At 43.1% G+C, this 21,798-nt stretch overlaps 40 non-coding genes across 40 annotated transcripts; 23 read left to right on the top strand and 17 right to left on the bottom strand.

Moving 5' to 3' along the window:
• Window positions 1–543: 543 nt before the first annotated feature.
• On the bottom strand, window positions 544–625 carry trnas-cga (transfer RNA serine (anticodon CGA)). Its single transcript has one exon. It is a non-coding gene; the product is annotated as a tRNA-Ser (tRNA).
• A 211-nt stretch (window positions 626–836) lies between these two features.
• trnas-uga (transfer RNA serine (anticodon UGA)) lies at window positions 837–918 on the bottom strand. Its single transcript has one exon. It is a non-coding gene; the product is annotated as a tRNA-Ser (tRNA).
• Window positions 919–1,576: 658 nt separating this feature from the next.
• trnas-cga (transfer RNA serine (anticodon CGA)) lies at window positions 1,577–1,658 on the bottom strand. Its single transcript has one exon. It is a non-coding gene; the product is annotated as a tRNA-Ser (tRNA).
• A 211-nt stretch (window positions 1,659–1,869) lies between these two features.
• trnas-uga (transfer RNA serine (anticodon UGA)) lies at window positions 1,870–1,951 on the bottom strand. Its single transcript has one exon. It is a non-coding gene; the product is annotated as a tRNA-Ser (tRNA).
• Window positions 1,952–2,599: 648 nt separating this feature from the next.
• Window positions 2,600–2,681, bottom strand: trnas-cga (transfer RNA serine (anticodon CGA)). The gene has a single exon. It is a non-coding gene; the product is annotated as a tRNA-Ser (tRNA).
• Window positions 2,682–2,892: 211 nt separating this feature from the next.
• trnas-uga (transfer RNA serine (anticodon UGA)) lies at window positions 2,893–2,974 on the bottom strand. The gene has a single exon. It is a non-coding gene; the product is annotated as a tRNA-Ser (tRNA).
• A 657-nt stretch (window positions 2,975–3,631) lies between these two features.
• Window positions 3,632–3,713, bottom strand: trnas-cga (transfer RNA serine (anticodon CGA)). The gene has a single exon. It is a non-coding gene; the product is annotated as a tRNA-Ser (tRNA).
• Window positions 3,714–3,924: 211 nt separating this feature from the next.
• trnas-uga (transfer RNA serine (anticodon UGA)) lies at window positions 3,925–4,006 on the bottom strand. Its single transcript has one exon. It is a non-coding gene; the product is annotated as a tRNA-Ser (tRNA).
• Window positions 4,007–4,217: 211 nt separating this feature from the next.
• trnas-uga (transfer RNA serine (anticodon UGA)) lies at window positions 4,218–4,299 on the bottom strand. The gene has a single exon. It is a non-coding gene; the product is annotated as a tRNA-Ser (tRNA).
• Window positions 4,300–6,491: 2,192 nt separating this feature from the next.
• trnas-cga (transfer RNA serine (anticodon CGA)) lies at window positions 6,492–6,573 on the bottom strand. Its single transcript has one exon. It is a non-coding gene; the product is annotated as a tRNA-Ser (tRNA).
• A 211-nt stretch (window positions 6,574–6,784) lies between these two features.
• On the bottom strand, window positions 6,785–6,866 carry trnas-uga (transfer RNA serine (anticodon UGA)). Its single transcript has one exon. It is a non-coding gene; the product is annotated as a tRNA-Ser (tRNA).
• A 211-nt stretch (window positions 6,867–7,077) lies between these two features.
• On the bottom strand, window positions 7,078–7,159 carry trnas-uga (transfer RNA serine (anticodon UGA)). The gene has a single exon. It is a non-coding gene; the product is annotated as a tRNA-Ser (tRNA).
• A 659-nt stretch (window positions 7,160–7,818) lies between these two features.
• On the bottom strand, window positions 7,819–7,900 carry trnas-cga (transfer RNA serine (anticodon CGA)). Its single transcript has one exon. It is a non-coding gene; the product is annotated as a tRNA-Ser (tRNA).
• A 211-nt stretch (window positions 7,901–8,111) lies between these two features.
• On the bottom strand, window positions 8,112–8,193 carry trnas-uga (transfer RNA serine (anticodon UGA)). Its single transcript has one exon. It is a non-coding gene; the product is annotated as a tRNA-Ser (tRNA).
• Window positions 8,194–8,851: 658 nt separating this feature from the next.
• trnas-cga (transfer RNA serine (anticodon CGA)) lies at window positions 8,852–8,933 on the bottom strand. The gene has a single exon. It is a non-coding gene; the product is annotated as a tRNA-Ser (tRNA).
• A 211-nt stretch (window positions 8,934–9,144) lies between these two features.
• Window positions 9,145–9,226, bottom strand: trnas-uga (transfer RNA serine (anticodon UGA)). Its single transcript has one exon. It is a non-coding gene; the product is annotated as a tRNA-Ser (tRNA).
• A 211-nt stretch (window positions 9,227–9,437) lies between these two features.
• trnas-uga (transfer RNA serine (anticodon UGA)) lies at window positions 9,438–9,519 on the bottom strand. Its single transcript has one exon. It is a non-coding gene; the product is annotated as a tRNA-Ser (tRNA).
• A 536-nt stretch (window positions 9,520–10,055) lies between these two features.
• trnas-cga (transfer RNA serine (anticodon CGA)) lies at window positions 10,056–10,137 on the top strand. The gene has a single exon. It is a non-coding gene; the product is annotated as a tRNA-Ser (tRNA).
• Window positions 10,138–10,806: 669 nt separating this feature from the next.
• trnas-uga (transfer RNA serine (anticodon UGA)) lies at window positions 10,807–10,888 on the top strand. The gene has a single exon. It is a non-coding gene; the product is annotated as a tRNA-Ser (tRNA).
• Window positions 10,889–11,099: 211 nt separating this feature from the next.
• Window positions 11,100–11,181, top strand: trnas-cga (transfer RNA serine (anticodon CGA)). Its single transcript has one exon. It is a non-coding gene; the product is annotated as a tRNA-Ser (tRNA).
• A 669-nt stretch (window positions 11,182–11,850) lies between these two features.
• trnas-uga (transfer RNA serine (anticodon UGA)) lies at window positions 11,851–11,932 on the top strand. The gene has a single exon. It is a non-coding gene; the product is annotated as a tRNA-Ser (tRNA).
• Window positions 11,933–12,143: 211 nt separating this feature from the next.
• Window positions 12,144–12,225, top strand: trnas-cga (transfer RNA serine (anticodon CGA)). Its single transcript has one exon. It is a non-coding gene; the product is annotated as a tRNA-Ser (tRNA).
• Window positions 12,226–12,903: 678 nt separating this feature from the next.
• Window positions 12,904–12,985, top strand: trnas-uga (transfer RNA serine (anticodon UGA)). Its single transcript has one exon. It is a non-coding gene; the product is annotated as a tRNA-Ser (tRNA).
• A 211-nt stretch (window positions 12,986–13,196) lies between these two features.
• On the top strand, window positions 13,197–13,278 carry trnas-cga (transfer RNA serine (anticodon CGA)). The gene has a single exon. It is a non-coding gene; the product is annotated as a tRNA-Ser (tRNA).
• A 678-nt stretch (window positions 13,279–13,956) lies between these two features.
• trnas-uga (transfer RNA serine (anticodon UGA)) lies at window positions 13,957–14,038 on the top strand. Its single transcript has one exon. It is a non-coding gene; the product is annotated as a tRNA-Ser (tRNA).
• Window positions 14,039–14,249: 211 nt separating this feature from the next.
• trnas-cga (transfer RNA serine (anticodon CGA)) lies at window positions 14,250–14,331 on the top strand. The gene has a single exon. It is a non-coding gene; the product is annotated as a tRNA-Ser (tRNA).
• A 678-nt stretch (window positions 14,332–15,009) lies between these two features.
• Window positions 15,010–15,091, top strand: trnas-uga (transfer RNA serine (anticodon UGA)). The gene has a single exon. It is a non-coding gene; the product is annotated as a tRNA-Ser (tRNA).
• Window positions 15,092–15,302: 211 nt separating this feature from the next.
• On the top strand, window positions 15,303–15,384 carry trnas-cga (transfer RNA serine (anticodon CGA)). Its single transcript has one exon. It is a non-coding gene; the product is annotated as a tRNA-Ser (tRNA).
• Window positions 15,385–16,062: 678 nt separating this feature from the next.
• trnas-uga (transfer RNA serine (anticodon UGA)) lies at window positions 16,063–16,144 on the top strand. Its single transcript has one exon. It is a non-coding gene; the product is annotated as a tRNA-Ser (tRNA).
• Window positions 16,145–16,355: 211 nt separating this feature from the next.
• Window positions 16,356–16,437, top strand: trnas-cga (transfer RNA serine (anticodon CGA)). Its single transcript has one exon. It is a non-coding gene; the product is annotated as a tRNA-Ser (tRNA).
• Window positions 16,438–17,115: 678 nt separating this feature from the next.
• trnas-uga (transfer RNA serine (anticodon UGA)) lies at window positions 17,116–17,197 on the top strand. Its single transcript has one exon. It is a non-coding gene; the product is annotated as a tRNA-Ser (tRNA).
• A 211-nt stretch (window positions 17,198–17,408) lies between these two features.
• On the top strand, window positions 17,409–17,490 carry trnas-cga (transfer RNA serine (anticodon CGA)). Its single transcript has one exon. It is a non-coding gene; the product is annotated as a tRNA-Ser (tRNA).
• Window positions 17,491–18,168: 678 nt separating this feature from the next.
• On the top strand, window positions 18,169–18,250 carry trnas-uga (transfer RNA serine (anticodon UGA)). The gene has a single exon. It is a non-coding gene; the product is annotated as a tRNA-Ser (tRNA).
• Window positions 18,251–18,461: 211 nt separating this feature from the next.
• On the top strand, window positions 18,462–18,543 carry trnas-cga (transfer RNA serine (anticodon CGA)). The gene has a single exon. It is a non-coding gene; the product is annotated as a tRNA-Ser (tRNA).
• A 678-nt stretch (window positions 18,544–19,221) lies between these two features.
• On the top strand, window positions 19,222–19,303 carry trnas-uga (transfer RNA serine (anticodon UGA)). The gene has a single exon. It is a non-coding gene; the product is annotated as a tRNA-Ser (tRNA).
• Window positions 19,304–19,514: 211 nt separating this feature from the next.
• Window positions 19,515–19,596, top strand: trnas-cga (transfer RNA serine (anticodon CGA)). The gene has a single exon. It is a non-coding gene; the product is annotated as a tRNA-Ser (tRNA).
• A 679-nt stretch (window positions 19,597–20,275) lies between these two features.
• trnas-uga (transfer RNA serine (anticodon UGA)) lies at window positions 20,276–20,357 on the top strand. Its single transcript has one exon. It is a non-coding gene; the product is annotated as a tRNA-Ser (tRNA).
• A 211-nt stretch (window positions 20,358–20,568) lies between these two features.
• Window positions 20,569–20,650, top strand: trnas-cga (transfer RNA serine (anticodon CGA)). Its single transcript has one exon. It is a non-coding gene; the product is annotated as a tRNA-Ser (tRNA).
• A 678-nt stretch (window positions 20,651–21,328) lies between these two features.
• Window positions 21,329–21,410, top strand: trnas-uga (transfer RNA serine (anticodon UGA)). Its single transcript has one exon. It is a non-coding gene; the product is annotated as a tRNA-Ser (tRNA).
• A 211-nt stretch (window positions 21,411–21,621) lies between these two features.
• On the top strand, window positions 21,622–21,703 carry trnas-cga (transfer RNA serine (anticodon CGA)). The gene has a single exon. It is a non-coding gene; the product is annotated as a tRNA-Ser (tRNA).
• Window positions 21,704–21,798: the final 95 nt, after the last annotated feature.

Genomic DNA, 21,798 nt, shown 5'->3' with positions numbered 1-21,798 from the left:
TTTCACAGAAGTGTGATTGACTTGGAGTTACATTCTGTTGTTTAAGTGTTCCCTTTATTTTTTGGAGCAGTATATTCTGAGCGAGCAGCTTTAAAAACTGTACGGGGAGAAAACAATGGATTTTATTTCCAATGCTTGAACCACTTGGCCATTGCGGCTGTGGGAATCAAAGGAAAGTGATGAGGAGAAAGCACAAGTGGGCTACATACGTTTCGAGCAAGGTTAAAACATGTGTGGGGAGACCCCATTGAAATTCAGGTCCAACGTCTGAAAAACTCGGCCGTTGCAGCTGTTGGAATTCAAGTAAAGTTATTGGGATTTGAAAACAGACATCAGTGGTGCAAAATGGTAAACTTGATTGCGCGACATATTGAACTTATTGTGCCAAATCACGCCTTAACCACTCGGCCATCACAGCTTTCAGAATAAGCTCACACAAAAGTTTTCTGAGCACTTGAATCACTGGACAAGTCCATGCATTAAAGACACTATCCATATCAAGTCACCAAGGATATGTTCAGAATGAGGACTGGTTTGTCATAACGCTGCGAGCAGGGTTCGAACCTGCGCGGGGAGACCCCATTGGATTTCGAGTCCAACGACTTAACCTCTCGGCCATCACAGCTTGCTCTATTACCTTCCACGCCCTAACCAGTCTGCTATCTCGTTCTGTCCATTTTAACTCTAAAACGTCCAGATCATCGCTACTGAGGTAACGACTTGAAATGTTTGTCATGGAAGATACATTCTGAGCACTTGAATCAAAGGACAAGTGCACACATTATCCATATCAAGTCACCAAGTATATGTTAAAAAGAAAGAATGGTTTGCCATTGCGCTGCGAGCAGGGTTCGAACCTGCGCAGGGAGACCCCATTGGATTTCAAGTCCAACGCCTTAACCACTCTGCCATCGCAGCTCGCTATATTAAGTACCAGGCCTTAACCAGTCGGCTATCTCATTCTGTCCATTTTACTTCTGTAAAGTCTAGACTATCTACTGAAGAGCCTATTTGAACTGTTTGTCAAGGAATATATATTCTGAGCACTTGAATCAATGGACAAGTCCATGCATTCAGCACATTATCCATATCAAGTCACATGTTACAAATATAGACTGGTTTGTCAATGCGCTGCGAGCAGCTTTAAAAACTGTACGGGGAGAAAACAATGGATTTAATTTCCAACGCTTAAAACACTTGGCCATTGCGGCTGTGTGAATCAAAGGAAAGTGATGAGGAGAAAGCACAAGTGGGCTATATACGCTTCGAGCAAGGTTAAAACATGTGTGGGGAGACCCCATTGAAATTCAGGTCCAACGTCTGAAAAACTCGGCCGTTGCAGCTGTTGGAATTCAAGTAAAGTAATTGGGATTTGGAAACAGACATCATTGGTGCAAAATGGTAAACTTGATTGCGCGACATATTGAACTTATTGTGCCAAATCACGCCTTAACCACTCGGCCATCACAGCTTTCTGAATAAGCTCACACAAAAGGTTTCTGAGCACTTGAATCACTGGACAAGTCCAATTCAAGTCACCAAGGATATGTTCAGAATGAGGACTGGTTTGTCATAACGCTGCGAGCAGGGTTCAAACCTGCGCGGGGAGACCCCATTGGATTTCGAGTCCAACGCCTTAACCTATCGGCCATCACATCTTGCTCTATTACCTTCTACGCCCTAACCAGTCTGCTATCTCGTTCTGTCCATTTTAACTCTAAAACGTCCAGATCATCGCTACTGAAGTACCGACTTGAAATGTTTGTCATGGAAGATACATTCTGAGCACTTGAATCAAAGGACAAGTGCACACATTATCCATATCAAGTCACCAAGTATATGTTAAAAAGAAAGAATGGTTTGCCATTGCGCAGCGAGCAGGGTTCGAACCTGCGCAGGGAGACCCCACTGGATTTCAAGTCCAACGCCTTAACCACTCGGCCATCGCAGCTCCCTATATTAACTACCAGGCCTTAACCAGTCGGCTATCTCATTCTGTCCATTTTACTTCTGTAAAGACTAGACTATCTACTGAAGAGCCTATTTGAACTGTTTGTCAAGGAATATATATTCTGAGCACTTGAATCAATGGACAAGTCCATGCATTCAGCACATTATCCATATCAAGTCACATGTTACAAATATAGACTGGTTTGTCAATGCGCTGCGAGCAGCTTTAAAAACTGTACGGGGAGAAAACAATGGATTTCATTTCCAACGCTTAAAACACTTGGCCATTGCGGCTGTGTGAATCAAAGGAAAGTGATGAGGAGAAAGCACAAGTGGGCTATATACGCTTCGAGCAAGGTTAAAACATGTGTGGGGAGACCCCATTGAAATTCAGGTCCAACGTCTGAAAAACTCGGCCGTTGCAGCTGTTGGAATTCAAGTAAAGTAATTGGGATTTGGAAACAGACATCATTGGTGCAAAATGGTAAACTTGATTGCACGACATATTGAACTTATTGTGCCAAATCACGCCTTAACCACTCGGCCATCACAGCTTTCTAAATAAGCTCAAACAAAAGTTTTCTGAGCCTTGAAAAGTCCATATCAAGTCACCAAGGATATGTTCAGAATGAGGACTGGTTTGTCATAACGCTGCGAGCAGGGTTCGAACCTGCGCGGGGAGACCCCATTGGATTTCGAGTCCAACGCCTTAACCTCTCGGCCATCACAGCTTGCTCTATTACCTTCCACGCCCTAACCAGTCTGCTATCTCGTTCTGTCCATTTTAACTCTAAAACGTCCAGATCATCGCTACTGAGGTAACGACTTGAAATGTTTGTCATGGAAGATACATTCTGAGCACTTGAATCAAAGGACAAGTGCACACATTATCCATATCAAGTCACCAAGTATATGTTAAAAAGAAAGAATGGTTTGCCATTGCGCTGCGAGCAGGGTTCGAACCTGCGCAGGGAGACCCCATTGGATTTCAAGTCCAACGCCTTAACCACTCTGCCATCGCAGCTCGCTATATTAAGTACCAGGCCTTAACCAGTCGGCTATCTCATTCTGTCCACTTTACTTCTGTAAAGACTAGACTATCTACTGAAGAGCCTATTTGAACTGTTTGTCAAGGAATATATATTCTGAGCACTTGAATCAATGGACAAGTCCATGCATTCAGCACATTATCCATATCAAGTCACATGTTACAAATATAGACTGGTTTGTCAATGCGCTGCGAGCGGCTTTAAAAACTGTACGGGGAGAAAACAATGGATTTCATTTCCAACGCTTAAAACACTTGGCCATTGCGGCTGTGTGAATCAAAGGAAAGTGATGAGGAGAAAGCACAAGTGGGCTATATACGCTTCGAGCAAGGTTAAAACATGTGTGGGGAGACCCCATTGAAATTCAGGTCCAACGTCTGAAAAACTCGGCCGTTGCAGCTGTTGGAATTCAAGTAAAGTAATTGGGATTTGGAAACAGACATCATTGGTGCAAAATGGTAAACTTGATTGCACGACATATTGAACTTATTGTGCCAAATCACGCCTTAACCACTCGGCCATCACAGCTTTCTGAATAAGCTCAAACAAAAGTTTTCTGAGCACTTGAATCACTGGACAAGTCCAATTCAAGTCACCAAGGATATGTTCAGAATGAGGACTGGTTGTCATAAAGTTGTGAGCAGGGTTCGAACCTGCGCGGGGAGACCCCATTGGATTTCGAGTCCAACGCCTTAACCTCTCTGCCATCACATCTTGCTCTATTACCTTCCACGCCCTAACCAGTCCGCTATCTCGTTCTGTCCATTTTAACTCTAAAACGTCCAGATCATCGCTACTGAAGTACCGACTTGAAATGTTTGTCATGGAAGATACATTCTGAGCACTTGAATCAAAGGACAAGTGCACACATTATCCATATCAAGTCACCAAGTATATGTTAAAAAGAAAGAATGGTTTGCCATTGCGCTGCGAGCAGTGTTCGAACCTGCGCAGGGAGACCGCATTGGATTTCAAGTCCAACGCCTTAACCACTCTGCCATCACAGTTTGCTCTATTACCTTCCACGCCCTAACCAGTCTGCTATCTCGTTCTGTCCATTTTAACTCTAAAACATCCAGATCATCGCTACTGAGGTAACGACTTGAAATGTTTGTCATGGAAGATACATTCTGAGCACGTCAATTAAAGGACAAGTACGCACATTATCCATATCAAGTCACCAGGTATATGTTAAAAAGAAAGAATGGTTTGCCATTGCGCTGCGAGCAGAGTTCGAACCTGCGCAGGGAGACCCCATTGGATTTCAAGTCCAACGCCTTAACCACTCGGCCATCGCAGCTCGCTATATTAACTACCAGGCCTTAACCAGTCGGCTATCTCATTCTGTCCATTGTACTTCTGTAAAGACTAGACTATCTACTGAAGAGCCTATTTGAACTGTTTGTCAAGGAATATATATTCTGAGCACTTGAATCAATGGACAAGTCCATGCATTCAGCACATTATCCATATCAAGTCACATGTTACAAATATAGACTGGTTTGTCAATGCGCTGCGAGCAGCTTTAAAAACTTTACGGGGAGAAAACAATGGATTTCATTTCCAACGCTTAAAACACTTGGCCATTGCGGCTGTGTGAATCAAAGGAAAGTGATGAGGAGAAAGCACAAGTGGGCTATATACGCTTCGAGCAAGGTTAAAACCTGTTGGGGCTCGGGGGCAGTATTGAGACATTTTGTAAAAAATATGTGCCCATTTTTAACTGCCTCCTACACCAACTCAGAAGCTAGGATATGCATATTATTAACACATTCGGATAGAAAACACTCTAAATTTTCTAAAACAGTTTGAATGGTGTCTGTAAGTATAACAAAACTCATATTGCAGGCAAAAACCTGTGAAAAATAGATCAAAAAAAAAATGTGCATTTTGTGACTGTACTATTTAGTGTCATTGTTTTATAGATACCATAGTGAGAAAGGATTCATTTCGCAACACCTACGGCTTCCACTAGATGTCAACGATCTTTATAAAGTTGTTTGAAGCGTCTATGATAAACAGAGAGCAAATTAGAATCCAAGGAAGTTGACATGTCATCACTTCATTTTTTTGCGCCTGCGCATAAATCTGAGAAACGTGAGTTTTGTCTTCATTGTTTATCTAGACATAGGATAGGTTGTGTGAAAATATTACTGATGTTTAACGTTAAAAATGGACCAAAAGATTAATGCTAAACAACATTTGACATGTTTGAACGAACATAAATAGATTATTTACTAGGTTTTTTTAGCTTTTCGGTGTGATTTTACAGTCCCCCCACCACGTTTTGTGGGAGCATAATGAACGCTAAGTACTTGGTGTTATTTGGACATAAATTATGAACTTTGTCAAAAGAAACCACATTTGTTCCGGACCTGGGATGCCTTCCGGACCTGGGATGCCTGCCTTCTGATGGAGATAATCAAAGGTAAGGGGATATTTACAATGTTATTATCGATTTTAGATGATGCTAACTGTATAGCATAGCCTGTTGTTCTTAGCATAGCACCCCGTTTATTGCAAAATGTGATTTCCCAGTAAAGTTATTTTGAGATCTGGCCATTCGGTAGCAATTACGAGATGATAATATATTATTCTTTGAATGACAATATTATAATTTACCAATGTTTTCGAATAGTAATTTTGTTATGTTCACCGGAAGCATTTCAGAGAAGAAAAAAATCTGAATTTCACGCTACTGTAAAATGCTGTTTTTGGATATAAATATGAACTTGATGGAACAAAAAATGCATGTATTGTATAACATAATGTCCTAGGAGTGTCATCTGATGGAGATTGACAAAGGTTAGTGCATAATTCTAGCTGGTTTCTGCTTTTGGTGACGCCTGACCTTGAATTGAAAATGGATGTTTGTACTTTTGTGGCTATGTACTGTTCTAACATAATCTAACTTTATGCTTTTGCCGTAAAGCCTCTTTGAAAATCGAACAATGTGGTTAGATTAAGGAGATGTTTATCTTTTAAATTGTGTAAAATAGTTGATTGTTTGAGAAATTGAAATTATTAGATTTTTTATGTTTTGAATTTCCAGCCTTGTTAGCAATCCCGACTCGGGGTTCATTGCTAACCTGTAGCCCCAACAGGTTAAAACACTTGGCCATTGCGGCTGTGTGAATCAAAGGAAAGTGATGAGGAGAAACCACAAGTGGGCTATATACGCTTCGAGCAAGGGTAAAACATGTGTGGGAGACCCCATTGAAATTCAGGTCCAACGTCTGAAAAACTCAGCCGTTGCAGCTGTTGGAATTCAAGTAAAGTAATTGGGATTTGGAAACAGACATCATTGGTGCAAAATGGTAAACTTGATTGCACGACATATTGAACTTATTGTGCCAAATCACGCCTTAACCACTCGGCCATCACAGCTTTCTGAATAAGCTCACACAAACGTTTTCTGAGCACTTGAATCACTGAACAAGTCCATATCAAGTCACCGAGGATATGTTCAGAATGAGGACTGGTTTGTCATAACGCTGCGAGCAGGGTTCGAAGCTGCGCGGGGAGACCACATTGGATTTCGAGGCCAACGCCTTAACCACTCGGCCGTCACAGCTTGCTCTATTACCTTCCACGCCCTAACCAGTCCGCTATCTCGTTCTGTCCATTTTAACTCTAAAACGTCCAGATCATCGCTACTGAAGTACCGACTTGAAATGTTTGTCATGGAAGATACATTCTGAGCACTTGAATCAAAGGACAAGTGCACACATTATCCATATCAAGTCAGCAAGTATATGTTAAAAAGAAAGAATGGTTTGCAATTGCGCTGCTAGCAGTGTTCGAACCTGCGCAGGGAGACCCCATTGGATTTCAAGTCCAACGCCTTAACCACTCGGCCATCACAGCTTGCTCTATTACCTTCCACGCCCTAACCAGTCTGCTATCTCGTTCTGTCCATTTTAACTCTAAAACGTCCAGATCATCGCTACTGAGGTAACGACTTGAAATGTTTGTCATGGAAGATACATTCTGAGCACTTGAATCAAAGGACAAGTGCACACATTATCCATATCAAGTCACCAAGTATATGTTAAAAAGAAAGAATGGTTTGCCATTGCGCTGCGAGCAGGGTTCGAACCTGCGCAGGGAGAGCCCATTGGATTTCAAGTCCAAAGACTTAACCACTCGGCCATCGCAGCTCGCTATATTAACTACCAGGCCTTAACCAGTCGGCTCTCTCATTCTGTCCATTTTACTTCTGTAAAGACTAGACTATCTACTGAAGAGCCTATTTGAACTGCTAGTCAAGGAATATATATTCTGAGCACTTGAATCAATGGACAAGTCCATGCATTCAGCACATTATCCATTATCAAGTCACATGTTACAAATATAGACTGGTTTGTCAATGCGCTGCGAGCAGCTTTAAAAACTGTACGGGGAGAAAACAATGGATTTCATTTCCAACGCTTAAAACACTTGGCCATTGCGGCTGTGTGAATCAAAGGAAAGTGATGAGGAGAAAGCACAAGTGGGCTATATACGCTTCGAGCAAGGGTAAAACATGTGTGGGGAGACCCCATTGAAATTCAGGTCCAACGTCTGAAAAACTCGGCCGTTGCAGCTGTTGGAATTCAAGTAAAGTAATTGGGATTTGGAAACAGACATCATTGGTGCAAAATGGTAAACTTGATTGCACGACATATTGAACTTATTGTGCCAAATCACGCCTTAACCACTCGGCCATTACAGCTTTCTGAATAAGCTCACACAAAAGTTTTCTGAGCACTTGAATCACTGGACAAGTCCATATCAAGTCACCAAGGATATTTTCAGAATGAGGACTGGTTTGTCATAACGCTGCGAGCAGGGTTCGAACCTGCGCGGGGAGACCCCATTGGATTTCGAGTCCAACGCCTTAACCTCTCGGCCATCACAGCTTGCTCTATTACCTACCACGCCCTAACCAGTCCGCTATCTCATTCTGTCGATTTTAACTCTAAAATGTCCAGATCATCGCTACTGAAGTACCGACTTGAAATGTTTGTCATGGAAGATACATTCTGAGCACTTGAATCAAAGGACAAGTGCACACATTATCCATATCAAGTCACCAAGTATATGTTAAAAAGAAAGAATGGTTTGCCATTGCGCTGCGAGCAGGGTTCGAACCTGCGCAGGGAGAGCCCATTGGATTTCAAGCCCAAAGACTTAACCACTCGGCCATCGCAGCTCGCTATATTAACTACCAGGCCTTAACCAGTCGGCTATCTCATTCTGTCCATTTTACTTCTGTAAAGACTAGACTATCTACTGAAGAGCCTATTTGAACTGCTTGTCAAGGAATATATATTCTGAGCACTTGAATCAATGGACAAGTCCATGCATTCAGCACATTATCCATATCAAGTCACATGTTACAAATATAGACTGGTTTGTCAATGCGCTGCGAGCAGCTTTAAAAACTGTACGGGGAGAAAACAATGGATTTCATTTCCAACGCTTAAAACACTTGGCCATTGCGGCTGTGTGAATCAAAGGAAAGTGATGAGGAGAAAGCACAAGTGGGCTATATACGCCTCGAGCAAGGTTAAAACATGTGTGGGGAGACCCCATTGAAATTCAGGTCCAACGTCAGAAAAACTCGGCCGTTGCAGCTGTTGGAATTCAAGTAATGTAATTGGGATTTGGAAACAGACATCATTGGTGCAAAATGGTAAACTTGATTGCACGACATATTGAACTTATTGTGCCAAATCACGCCGTAACCACTCGGCCATCACAGCTTTCTGAATAAGCTCAAACAAAAGTTTTCTGAGCACTTGAATCACTGGACAAGTCCATATCAAGTCACCAAGGATATGTTCAGAATGAGGACAGGTTTGTCATAACGCTGCGAGCAGGGTTCGAACCTGCGCGGGGAGACCCCATTGGATTTCGAGTCCAACGCCTTAACCTCTCGGCCATCACAGCTTGCTCTATTACCTTCCACGCCCTAACCAGTCCGCTATCTCGTTCTGTCCATTTTAACTCTAAAACGTCCAGATCATCGCTACTGAAGTACCGACTTGAAATGTTTGTCATGGAAGATACATTCTGAGCACTTGAATCAAAGGACAAGTGCACACATTATCCATATCAAGTCAGCAAGTATATGTTAAAAAGAAAGAATGGTTTGCCATTGCGCTGCGAGCAGTGTTCGAACCTGCGCAGGGAGACCCCATTGGATTTCAAATCCAACGCCTTAACCACTCGGCCATCACAGCTTGCTCTATTACCTTCCACGCCCTAACCAGTCTGCTATCTCGTTCTGTCCATTTTAACTCTAAAACGTCCAGATCATCGCTACTGAGGTAACGACTTGAAATGTTTGTCATGGAAGATACATTCTGAGCACTTGAATCAAAGGACAAGTGCACACATTATCCATATCAAGTCAGCAAGTATATGTTAAAAAGAAAGAATGGTTTGCCATTGCGCTGCTAGCAGTGTTCGAACCTGCGCAGGGAGACCCCATTGGATTTCAAGTCCAACGCCTTAACCACTCGGCCATCACAGCTTGCTCTATTACCTTCCACGCCCTAACCAGTCTGCTATCTCGTTCTGTCCATTTTAACTCTAAAACGTCCAGATCATCGCTACTGAGGTAACGACTTGAAATGTTTGTCATGGAAGATACATTCTGAGCACTTGAATCAAAGGACAAGTGCACACATTATCCATATCAAGTCACCAAGTATATGTTAAAAAGAAAGAATGGTTTGCCATTGCGCTGCGAGCAGTGTTCGAACCTGCGCAGGGAGACCCCATTGGATTTCAAGTCCAACGACTTAACCACCAATCCAATGGGGTCTCCCTGCGCAGGTTCGAACCCTGCTCCCAGTGCAATGGCAAACCATTCTTTATTTTTAACATATACTTGGTGACTTGATATGGATAATGTGTGCACTTGTCCTTTGATTCAAGTGCTCAGAATGTATCTTCCATGACAAACATTTCAAGTCGGTACTTCAGTAGCGATGATCTGGACGTTTTAGAGTTAAAATGGACAGAACGAGATAGCGGACTGGTTGGGCGTAGAAGGTAATAGAGCAAGCTGTGATGGCCGAGAGGTTAAGGCGTTGGACTCGAAATCCTATGGGGTCTCCTCGCGCAGGTTCGAACCCTGCTCGCAGCTTTATGACAAACCAGTCCTCATTCTGAACATATCCTTGGTGACTTGATATGGATAGTCTCTTTAATGCATGGACTTGTCCAGTGATTCAAGTGCTCAAAATACTTTTGTGTGAGCTTATTCAGAAAGCTGTGATGGCCGAGTCGTTAAGGCGTGATTTGGCACAATAAGTTCAATATGTCGTGCAATCAAGTTTACCATTTTGCACCAATGATGTCTGTTTCCAAATCCCAATTACTTTACTTGAATTCCAACAGCTGCAACGGCCGAGTTTTTCAGACGTTGGACCTGAATTTCAATGGGGTCTCCCCACACATGTTTTAACCTTGCTCGAAGCGTATATAGCCCACTTGTGCTTTCTCCTCATCACTTTCCTTTGATTCACAATGGCCAAGTGTTTTAAGCGTTGGAAATGAAATCCATTGTTTTCTCCCCGTACAGTTTTTAAGCTGCTCGCAGCGCATTGACAAACCAGTCTATATTTGTAACATGTGACTTGATATGGATAATGTGCTGAATGCATGGACTTGTCCATTGATTCAAGTGCTCAGAATATATATTCCTTGACAAACAGTTCAAATAGGCTCTTCAGTAGATAGTCTAGTCTTTACAGAAGTAAAATGGAGAGAATGAGATAGCCGACTGGTTAAGGCCTGGTGGTTAATATAGCGAGCTGCGATGGCCGTGTGGTTAAGGCGTTGGATTTGAAATCCAATGGGGTCTCCCTGCGCAGGTTCGAACCCTGCTCGCAGCGCAATGGCAAGCCATTCTTTCTTTTTAACATATACTTGGTGACTTGATATGGATAATGTGTGCACTTGTCCTTTGATTCAAGTGCTCAGAATGTATCTTCCATGACAAACATTTCAAGTCGGTACTTCAGTAGCGATGATCTGGACGTTTTAGAGTTAAAATGGACAGAACGAGATAGCGGACTGGTTAGGGCGTAGAAGGTAATAGAGCAAGCTGTGATGGCCGAGAGGTTAAGGCGTTGGACTCGAAATCCAATGGGGTCTCCCCGCGCAGGTTCGAACCCTGCTCGCAGCGTTATGACAAACCAGTCCTCATTCTGAACATATCCTTGGTGACTTGATATGGATAGTCTCTTTAATGCATGGACTTGTCCAGTGATTCAAGTGCTCAGAAATCGTTTGTGTGAGCTTATTCAGAAAGCTGTAATGACCGAGTGGTTAAGGCGTGATTTGGCACAATAAGTTCAATATGTCGTGCAATCAAGTTTACCATTTTGCACCAATGATGTCTGTTTCCAAATCCCAATTACTTTACTTGAATTCCAACAGCTGCAACGGCCGAGTTTTTCAGACGTTGGACCTGAATTTCAATGGGGTCTCCCCACACATGTTTTAACCTTGCTCGAAGCGTATATAGCCCACTTGTGCTTTCTCCTCATCACTTTCCTTTGATTCACAATGGCCAAGTGTTTTAAGCGTTGGAAATGAAATCCATTGTTTTCTCCCCATACAGTTTTTAAGCTGCTCGCAGCGCATTGACAAACCAGTCTATATTTGTAACATGTGACTTGATATGGATAATGTGCTGAATGCATGGACTTGTCCATTGATTCAAGTGCTCAGAATATATATTCCTTGACAAACAGTTCAAATAGGCTCTTCAGTAGATAGTCTAGTCTTTACAGAAGTAAAATGGACAGAATGAGATAGCCGACTGGTTAAGGCCTGGTGGTTAATATAGCGAGCTGCGATGGCCGAGTGGTTAAGGCGTTGGACTTGAAATCCAATGGGGTCTCCCTGCGCAGGTTCGAACCCTGCTCGCAGCGCAATGGCAAACCATTCTTTATTTTTAACATATACTTGGTGACTTGATATGGATAATGTGTGCACTTGTCCTTTGATTCAAGTGCTCAGAATGTATCTTCCATGACAAACATTTCAAGTCGGTACTTCAGTAGCGATGATCTGGACGTTTTAGAGTTAAAATGGACAGAACGAGATAGCGGACTGGTTAGGGCGTAGAAGGTAATAGAGCAAGCTGTGATGGCCGAGAGGTTAAGGCGTTGGACTCGAAATCCAATGGGGTCTCCCCGCGCAGGTTCGAACCCTGCTCGCAGCGTTATGACAAACCAGTCCTCATTCTGATCATATCCTTGGTGACTTGATATGGATAGTCTCTTTAATGCATGGACTTGTCCAGTGATTCAAGTGCTCAGAAATCTTTTGTGTGAGCTTATTCAGAAAGCTGTAATGACCGAGTGGTTAAGGCGTGATTTGGCACAATAAGTTCAATATGTCGTGCAATCAAGTTTACCATTTTGCACCAATGATGTCTGTTTCCAAATCCCAATTACTTTACTTGAATTCCAACAGCTGCAACGGCCGAGTTTTTCAGACGTTGGACCTGAATTTCAATGGGGTCTCCCCACACATGTTTTAACCTTGCTCGAAGCGTATATAGCCCACTTGTGCTTTCTCCTCATCACTTTCCTTTGATTCACACAGCCGCAATGGCCAAGTGTTTTAAGCGTTGGAAATGAAAATCATTTTTTTCTCCCCGTACAGTTTTTAAAGCTGCTCGCAGCGCATTGACAAACCAGTCTATATTTGTAACATGTGACTTGATATGGATAATGTGCTGAATGCATGGACTTGTCCATTGATTCAAGTGCTCAGAATATATATTCCTTGACAAACAGTTCAAATAGGCTCTTCAGTAGATAGTCTAGTCTTTACAGAAGTAAAATGGACAGAATGAGATAGCCGACTGGTTAAGGCCTGGTAGTTAATATAGCGAGCTGCGATGGCCGAGTGGTTAAGGCGTTGGACTTGAAATCCAATGGGGTCTCCCTGCGCAGGTTCGAACCCTGCTCGCAGCGCAATGGCAAACCATTCTTTCTTTTTAACATATACTTGGTGACTTGATATGGATAATGTGTGCACTTGTCCTTTGATTCAAGTGCTCAGAATGTATCTTCCATGACAAACATTTCAAGTCGGTACTTCAGTAGCGATGATCTGGACGTTTTAGAGTTAAAATGGACAGAACGAGATAGCGGACTGGTTAGGGCGTGGAAGGTAATAGAGCAAGCTGTGATGGCCGAGAGGTTAAGGCGTTGGACTCGAAATCCAATGGGGTCTCCCCGCGCAGGTTCGAACCCTGCTCGCAGCGTTATGACAAACCAGTCCTCATTCTGAACATATCCTTGGTGACTTGATATGGATAGTCTCTTTAATGCATGGACTTGTCCAGTGATTCAAGTGCTCAGAAATCTTTTGTGTGAGCTTATTCAGAAAGCTGTGATGGCCGAGTGGTTAAGGCGTGATTTGGCACAATAAGTTCAATATGTCGTGCAATCAAGTTTACCATTTTGCACCAATGATGTCTGTTTCCAAATCCCAATTACTTTACTTGAATTCCAACAGCTGCAACGGCCGAGTTTTTCAGACGTTGGACCTGAATTTCAATGGGGTCTCCCCACACATGTTTTAACCTTGCTCGAAGCGTATATAGCCCACTTGTGCTTTCTCCTCATCACTTTCCTTTGATTCACACAGCCGCAATGGCCAAGTGTTTTAAGCGTTGGAAATGAAAATCATTTTTTTCTCCCCGTACAGTTTTTAAAGCTGCTCGCAGCGCATTGACAAACCAGTCTATATTTGTAACATGTGACTTGATATGGATAATGTGCTGAATGCATGGACTTGTCCATTGATTCAAGTGCTCAGAATATATATTCCTTGACAAACAGTTCAAATAGGCTCTTCAGTAGATAGTCTAGTCTTTACAGAAGTAAAATGGACAGAATGAGATAGCCGACTGGTTAAGGCCTGGTAGTTAATATAGCGAGCTGCGATGGCCGAGTGGTTAAGGCGTTGGACTTGAAATCCAATGGGGTCTCCCTGCGCAGGTTCGAACCCTGCTCGCAGCGCAATGGCAAACCATTCTTTATTTTTAACATATACTTGGTGACTTGATATGGATAATGTGTGCACTTGTCCTTTGATTCAAGTGCTCAGAATGTATCTTCCATGACAAACATTTCAAGTCGGTACTTCAGTAGCGATGATCTGGACGTTTTAGAGTTAAAATGGACAGAACGAGATAGCGGACTGGTTAGGGCGTGGAAGGTAATAGAGCAAGCTGTGATGGCCGAGAGGTTAAGGCGTTGGACTCGAAATCCAATGGGGTCTCCCCGCGCAGGTTCGAACCCTGCTCGCAGCGTTATGACAAACCAGTCCTCATTCTGAACATATCCTTGGTGACTTGATATGGATAGTCTCTTTAATGCATGGACTTGTCCAGTGATTCAAGTGCTCAGAAATCTTTTGTGTGAGCTTATTCAGAAAGCTGTAATGGCCGAGTGGTTAAGGCGTGATTTGGCACAATAAGTTCAATATGTCGTGCAATCAAGTTTACCATTTTGCACCAATGATGTCTGTTTCCAAATCCCAATTACTTTACTTGAATTCCAACAGCTGCAACGGCCGAGTTTTTCAGACGTTGGACCTGAATTTCAATGGGGTCTCCCCACACATGTTTTAACCTTGCTCGAAGCGTATATAGCCCACTTGTGCTTTCTCCTCATCACTTTCCTTTGATTCACACAGCCGCAATGGCCAAGTGTTTTAAGCGTTGGAAATGAAATCCATTGTTTTCTCCCCGTACAGTTTTTAAAGCTGCTCGCAGCGCATTGACAAACCAGTCTATATTTGTAACATGTGACTTGATATGGATAATGTGCTGAATGCATGGACTTGTCCATTGATTCAAGTGCTCAGAATATATATTCCTTGACAAACAGTTCAAATAGGCTCTTCAGTAGATAGTCTAGTCTTTACAGAAGTAAAATGGACAGAATGAGATAGCCGACTGGTTAAGGCCTGGTAGTTAATATAGCGAGCTGCGATGGCCGAGTGGTTAAGGCGTTGGACTTGAAATCCAATGGGGTCTCCCTGCGCAGGTTCGAACCCTGCTCGCAGCGCAATGGCAAACCATTCTTTATTTTTAACATATACTTGGTGACTTGATATGGATAATGTGTGCACTTGTCCTTTGATTCAAGTGCTCAGAATGTATCTTCCATGACAAACATTTCAAGTCGGTACTTCAGTAGCGATGATCTGGACGTTTTAGAGTTAAAATGGACAGAACGAGATAGCGGACTGGTTAGGGCGTAGAAGGTAATAGAGCAAGCTGTGATGGCCGAGAGGTTAAGGCGTTGGACTCGAAATCCAATGGGGTCTCCCCGCGCAGGTTCGAACCCTGCTCGCAGCGTTATGACAAACCAGTCCTCATTCTGAACATATCCTTGGTGACTTGATATGGATAGTCTCTTTAATGCATGGACTTGTCCAGTGATTCAAGTGCTCAGAAATCTTTTGTGTGAGCTTATTCAGAAAGCTGTAATGACCGAGTGGTTAAGGCGTGATTTGGCACAATAAGTTCAATATGTCGTGCAATCAAGTTTACCATTTTGCACCAATGATGTCTGTTTCCAAATCCCAATTACTTTACTTGAATTCCAACAGCTGCAACGGCCGAGTTTTTCAGACGTTGGACCTGAATTTCAATGGGGTCTCCCCACACATGTTTTAACCTTGCTCGAAGCGTATATAGCCCACTTGTGCTTTCTCCTCATCACTTTCCTTTGATTCACACAGCCGCAATGGCCAAGTGTTTTAAGCGTTGGAAATGAAATCCATTGTTTTCTCCCCGTACAGTTTTTAAAGCTGCTCGCAGCGCATTGACAAACCAGTCTATATTTGTAACATGTGACTTGATATGGATAATGTGCTGAATGCATGGACTTGTCCATTGATTCAAGTGCTCAGAATATATATTCCTTGACAAACAGTTCAAATAGGCTCTTCAGTAGATAGTCTAGTCTTTACAGAAGTAAAATGGACAGAATGAGATAGCCGACTGGTTAAGGCCTAGTAGTTAATATAGCGAGCTGCGATGGCCGAGTGGTTAAGGCGTTGGACTTGAAATCCAATGGGGTCTCCCTGCGCAGGTTCGAACCCTGCTCGCAGCGCAATGGCAAACCATTCTTTCTTTTTAACATATACTTGGTGACTTGATATGGATAATGTGTGCACTTGTCCTTTGATTCAAGTGCTCAGAATGTATCTTCCATGACAAACATTTCAAGTCGGTACTTCAGTAGCGATGATCTGGACGTTTTAGAGTTAAAATGGACAGAACGAGATAGCGGACTGGTTAGGGCGTAGAAGGTAATAGAGCAAGCTGTGATGGCCGAGAGGTTAAGGCGTTGGACTCGAAATCCAATGGGGTCTCCCCGCGCAGGTTCGAACCCTGCTCGCAGCGTTATGACAAACCAGTCCTCATTCTGAACATATCCTTGGTGACTTGATATGGATAGTCTCTTTAATGCATGGACTTGTCCAGTGATTCAAGTGCTCAGAAATCTTTTGTGTGAGCTTATTCAGAAAGCTGTAATGACCGAGTGGTTAAGGCGTGATTTGGCACAATAAGTTCAATATGTCGTGCAATCAAGTTTACCATTTTGCACCAATGATGTCTGTTTCCAAATCCCAATTACTTTACTTGAATTCCAACAGCTGCAACGGCCGAGTTTTTCAGACGTTGGACCTGAATTTCAATGGGGTCTCCCCACACATGTTTTAACCTTGCTCGAAGCGTATATAGCCCACTTGTGCTTTCTCCTCATCACTTTCCTTTGATTCACACAGCCGCAATGGCCAAGTGTTTTAAGCGTTGGAAATGAAATCCATTGTTTTCTCCCCGTACAGTTTTTAAAGCTGCTCGCAGCGCATTGACAAACCAGTCTATATTTGTAACATGTGACTTGATATGGATAATGTGCTGAATGCATGGACTTGTCCATTGATTCAAGTGCTCAGAATATATATTCCTTGACAAACAGTTCAAATAGGCTCTTCAGTAGATAGTCTAGTCTTTACAGAAGTAAAATGGACAGAATGAGATAGCCGACTGGTTAAGGCCTGGTAGTTAATATAGCGAGCTGCGATGGCCGAGTGGTTAAGGCGTTGGACTTGAAATCCAATGGGGTCTCCCTGCGCAGGTTCGAACCCTGCTCGCAGCGCAATGGCAAACCATTCTTTCTTTTTAACATATACTTGGTGACTTGATATGGATAATGTGTGCACTTGTCCTTTGATTCAAGTGCTCAGAATGTATCTTCCATGACAAACATTTCAAGTCGGTACTTCAGTAGCGATGATCTGGACGTTTTAGAGTTAAAATGGACAGAACGAGATAGCGGACTGGTTAGGGCGTGGAAGGTAATAGAGCAAGCTGTGATGGCCGAGAGGTTAAGGCGTTGGACTCGAAATCCAATGGGGTCTCCCCGCGCAGGTTCGAACCCTGCTCGCAGCGTTATGACAAACCAGTCCTCATTCTGAACATATCCTTGGTGACTTGATATGGATAGTCTCTTTAATGCATGGACTTGTCCAGTGATTCAAGTGCTCAGAAATCTTTTGTGTGAGCTTATTCAGAAAGCTGTAATGGCCGAGTGGTTAAGGCGTGATTTGGCACAATAAGTTCAATATGTCGTGCAATCAAGTTTACCATTTTGCACCAATGATGTCTGTTTCCAAATCCCAATTACTTTACTTGAATTCCAACAGCTGCAACGGCCGAGTTTTTCAGACGTTGGACCTGAATTTCAATGGGGTCTCCCCACACATGTTTTAACCTTGCTCGAAGCGTATATAGCCCACTTGTGCTTTCTCCTCATCACTTTCCTTTGATTCACACAGCCGCAATGGCCAAGTGTTTTAAGCGTTGGAAATGAAATCCATTGTTTTCTCCCCGTACAGTTTTTAAAGCTGCTCGCAGCGCATTGACAAACCAGTCTATATTTGTAACATGTGACTTGATATGGATAATGTGCTGAATGCATGGACTTGTCCATTGATTCAAGTGCTCAGAATATATATTCCTTGACAAACAGTTCAAATAGGCTCTTCAGTAGATAGTCTAGTCTTTACAGAAGTAAAATGGACAGAATGAGATAGCCGACTGGTTAAGGCCTGGTAGTTAATATAGCGAGCTGCGATGGCCGAGTGGTTAAGGCGTTGGACTTGAAATCCAATGGGGTCTCCCTGCGCAGGTTCGAACCCTGCTCGCAGCGCAATGGCAAACCATTCTTTCTTTTTAACATATACTTGGTGACTTGATATGGATAATGTGTGCACTTGTCCTTTGATTCAAGTGCTCAGAATGTATCTTCCATGACAAACATTTCAAGTCGGTACTTCAGTAGCGATGATCTGGACGTTTTAGAGTTAAAATGGACAGAACGAGATAGCGGACTGGTTAGGGCGTGGAAGGTAATAGAGCAAGCTGTGATGGCCGAGAGGTTAAGGCGTTGGACTCGAAATCCAATGGGGTCTCCCCGCGCAGGTTCGAACCCTGCTCGCAGCGTTATGACAAACCAGTCCTCATTCTGAACATATCCTTGGTGACTTGATATGGATAGTCTCTTTAATGCATGGACTTGTCCAGTGATTCAAGTGCTCAGAAATCTTTTGTGTGAGCTTATTCAGAAAGCTGTAATGACCGAGTGGTTAAGGCGTGATTTGGCACAATAAGTTCAATATGTCGTGCAATCAAGTTTACCATTTTGCACCAATGATGTCTGTTTCCAAATCCCAATTACTTTACTTGAATTCCAACAGCTGCAACGGCCGAGTTTTTCAGACGTTGGACCTGAATTTCAATGGGGTCTCCCCACACATGTTTTAACCTTGCTCGAAGCGTATATAGCCCACTTGTGCTTTCTCCTCATCACTTTCCTTTGATTCACACAGCCGCAATGGCCAAGTGTTTTAAGCGTTGGAAATGAAATCCATTGTTTTCTCCCCGTACAGTTTTTAAAGCTGCTCGCAGCGCATTGACAAACCAGTCTATATTTGTAACATGTGACTTGATATGGATAATGTGCTGAATGCATGGACTTGTCCATTGATTCAAGTGCTCAGAATATATATTCCTTGACAAACAGTTCAAATAGGCTCTTCAGTAGATAGTCTAGTCTTTACAGAAGTAAAATGGACAGAATGAGATAGCCGACTGGTTAAGGCCTAGTAGTTAATATAGCGAGCTGCGATGGCCGAGTGGTTAAGGCGTTGGACTTGAAATCCAATGGGGTCTCCCTGCGCAGGTTCGAACCCTGCTCGCAGCGCAATGGCAAACCATTCTTTCTTTTTAACATATACTTGGTGACTTGATATGGATAATGTGTGCACTTGTCCTTTGATTCAAGTGCTCAGAATGTATCTTCCATGACAAACATTTCAAGTCGGTACTTCAGTAGCGATGATCTGGACGTTTTAGAGTTAAAATGGACAGAACGAGATAGCGGACTGGTTAGGGCGTAGAAGGTAATAGAGCAAGCTGTGATGGCCGAGAGGTTAAGGCGTTGGACTCGAAATCCAATGGGGTCTCCCCGCGCAGGTTCGAACCCTGCTCGCAGCGTTATGACAAACCAGTCCTCATTCTGAACATATCCTTGGTGACTTGATATGGATAGTCTCTTTAATGCATGGACTTGTCCAGTGATTCAAGTGCTCAGAAATCTTTTGTGTGAGCTTATTCAGAAAGCTGTAATGGCCGAGTGGTTAAGGCGTGATTTGGCACAATAAGTTCAATATGTCGTGCAATCAAGTTTACCATTTTGCACCAATGATGTCTGTTTCCAAATCCCAATTACTTTACTTGAATTCCAACAGCTGCAACGGCCGAGTTTTTCAGACGTTGGACCTGAATTTCAATGGGGTCTCCCCACACATGTTTTAACCTTGCTCGAAGCGTATATAGCCCACTTGTGCTTTCTCCTCATCACTTTCCTTTGATTCACACAGCCGCAATGGCCAAGTGTTTTAAGCGTTGGAAATGAAAATCCATTGTTTTCTCCCCGTACAGTTTTTAAAGCTGCTCGCAGCGCATTGACAAACCAGTCTATATTTGTAACATGTGACTTGATATGGATAATGTGCTGAATGCATGGACTTGTCCATTGATTCAAGTGCTCAGAATATATATTCCTTGACAAACAGTTCAAATAGGCTCTTCAGTAGATAGTCTAGTCTTTACAGAAGTAAAATGGACAGAATGAGATAGCCGACTGGTTAAGGCCTGGTAGTTAATATAGCGAGCTGCGATGGCCGAGTGGTTAAGGCGTTGGACTTGAAATCCAATGGGGTCTCCCTGCGCAGGTTCGAACCCTGCTCGCAGCGCAATGGCAAACCATTCTTTCTTTTTAACATATACTTGGTGACTTGATATGGATAATGTGTGCACTTGTCCTTTGATTCAAGTGCTCAGAATGTATCTTCCATGACAAACATTTCAAGTCGGTACTTCAGTAGCGATGATCTGGACGTTTTAGAGTTAAAATGGACAGAACGAGATAGCAGACTGGTTAGGGCGTGGAAGGTAATAGAGCAAGCTGTGATGGCCGAGAGGTTAAGGCGTTGGACTCGAAATCCAATGGGGTCTCCCCGCGCAGGTTCGAACCCTGCTCGCAGCGTTATGACAAACCAGTCCTCATTCTGAACATATCCTTGGTGACTTGATATGGATAGTCTCTGTAATGCATGGACTTGTCCAGTGATTCAAGTGCTCAGAAAACTTTTGTGTGAGCTTATTCAGAAAGCTGTGATGGCCGAGTGGTTAAGGCGTGATTTGGCACAATAAGTTCAATATGTCGTGCAATCAAGTTTACCATTTTGCACCAATGATGTCTGTTTCCAAATCCCAATTACTTTACTTGAATTCCAACAGCTGCAACGGCCGAGTTTTTCAGACGTTGGACCTGAATTTCAATGGGGTCTCCCCACACATGTTTTAACCTTGCTCGAAGCGTATATAGCCCACTTGTGCTTTCTCCTCATCACTTTCCTTTGATTCACACAGCCGCAATGGCCAAGTGTTTTAAGCGTTGGAAATGAAATCCATTGTTTTCTCCCCGTACAGTTTTTAAAGCTGCTCGCAGCGCATTGACAAACCAGTCTATATTTGTAACATGTGACTTGATATGGATAATGTGCTGAATGCATGGACTTGTCCATTGATTCAAGTGCTCAGAATATATATTCCTTGACAAACAGTTCAAATAGGCTCTTCAGTAGATAGTCTAGTCTTTACAGAAGTAAAATGGACAGAATGAGATAGCCGACTGGTTAAGGCCTGGTAGTTAATATAGCGAGCTGCGATGGCCGAGTGGTTAAGGCGTTGGACTTGAAATCCAATGGGGTCTCCCTGCGCAGGTTCGAACCCTGCTCGCAGCGCAATGGCAAACCATTCTTTCTTTTTAACATATACTTGGTGACTTGATATGGATAATGTGTGCACTTGTCCTTTGATTCAAGTGCTCAGAATGTATCTTCCATGACAAACATTTCAAGTCGGTACTTCAGTAGCGATGATCTGGACGTTTTAGAGTTAAAATGGACAGAACGAGATAGCGGACTGGTTAGGGCGTGGAAGGTAATAGAGCAAGCTGTGATGGCCGAGAGGTTAAGGCGTTGGACTCGAAATCCAATGGGGTCTCCCCGCGCAGGTTCGAACCCTGCTCGCAGCGTTATGACAAACCAGTCCTCATTCTGAACATATCCTTGGTGACTTGATATGGATAGTCTCTTTAATGCATGGACTTGTCCAGTGATTCAAGTGCTC

This window comes from Salmo salar, chromosome 03 (genome assembly GCF_965601325.2).
Source record: "Salmo salar chromosome 03, fSalSal1, whole genome shotgun sequence".
Taxonomy (NCBI): domain Eukaryota; kingdom Metazoa; phylum Chordata; class Actinopteri; order Salmoniformes; family Salmonidae; genus Salmo; species Salmo salar.
This window is presented reverse-complemented; position numbering and strand designations above follow the sequence as displayed.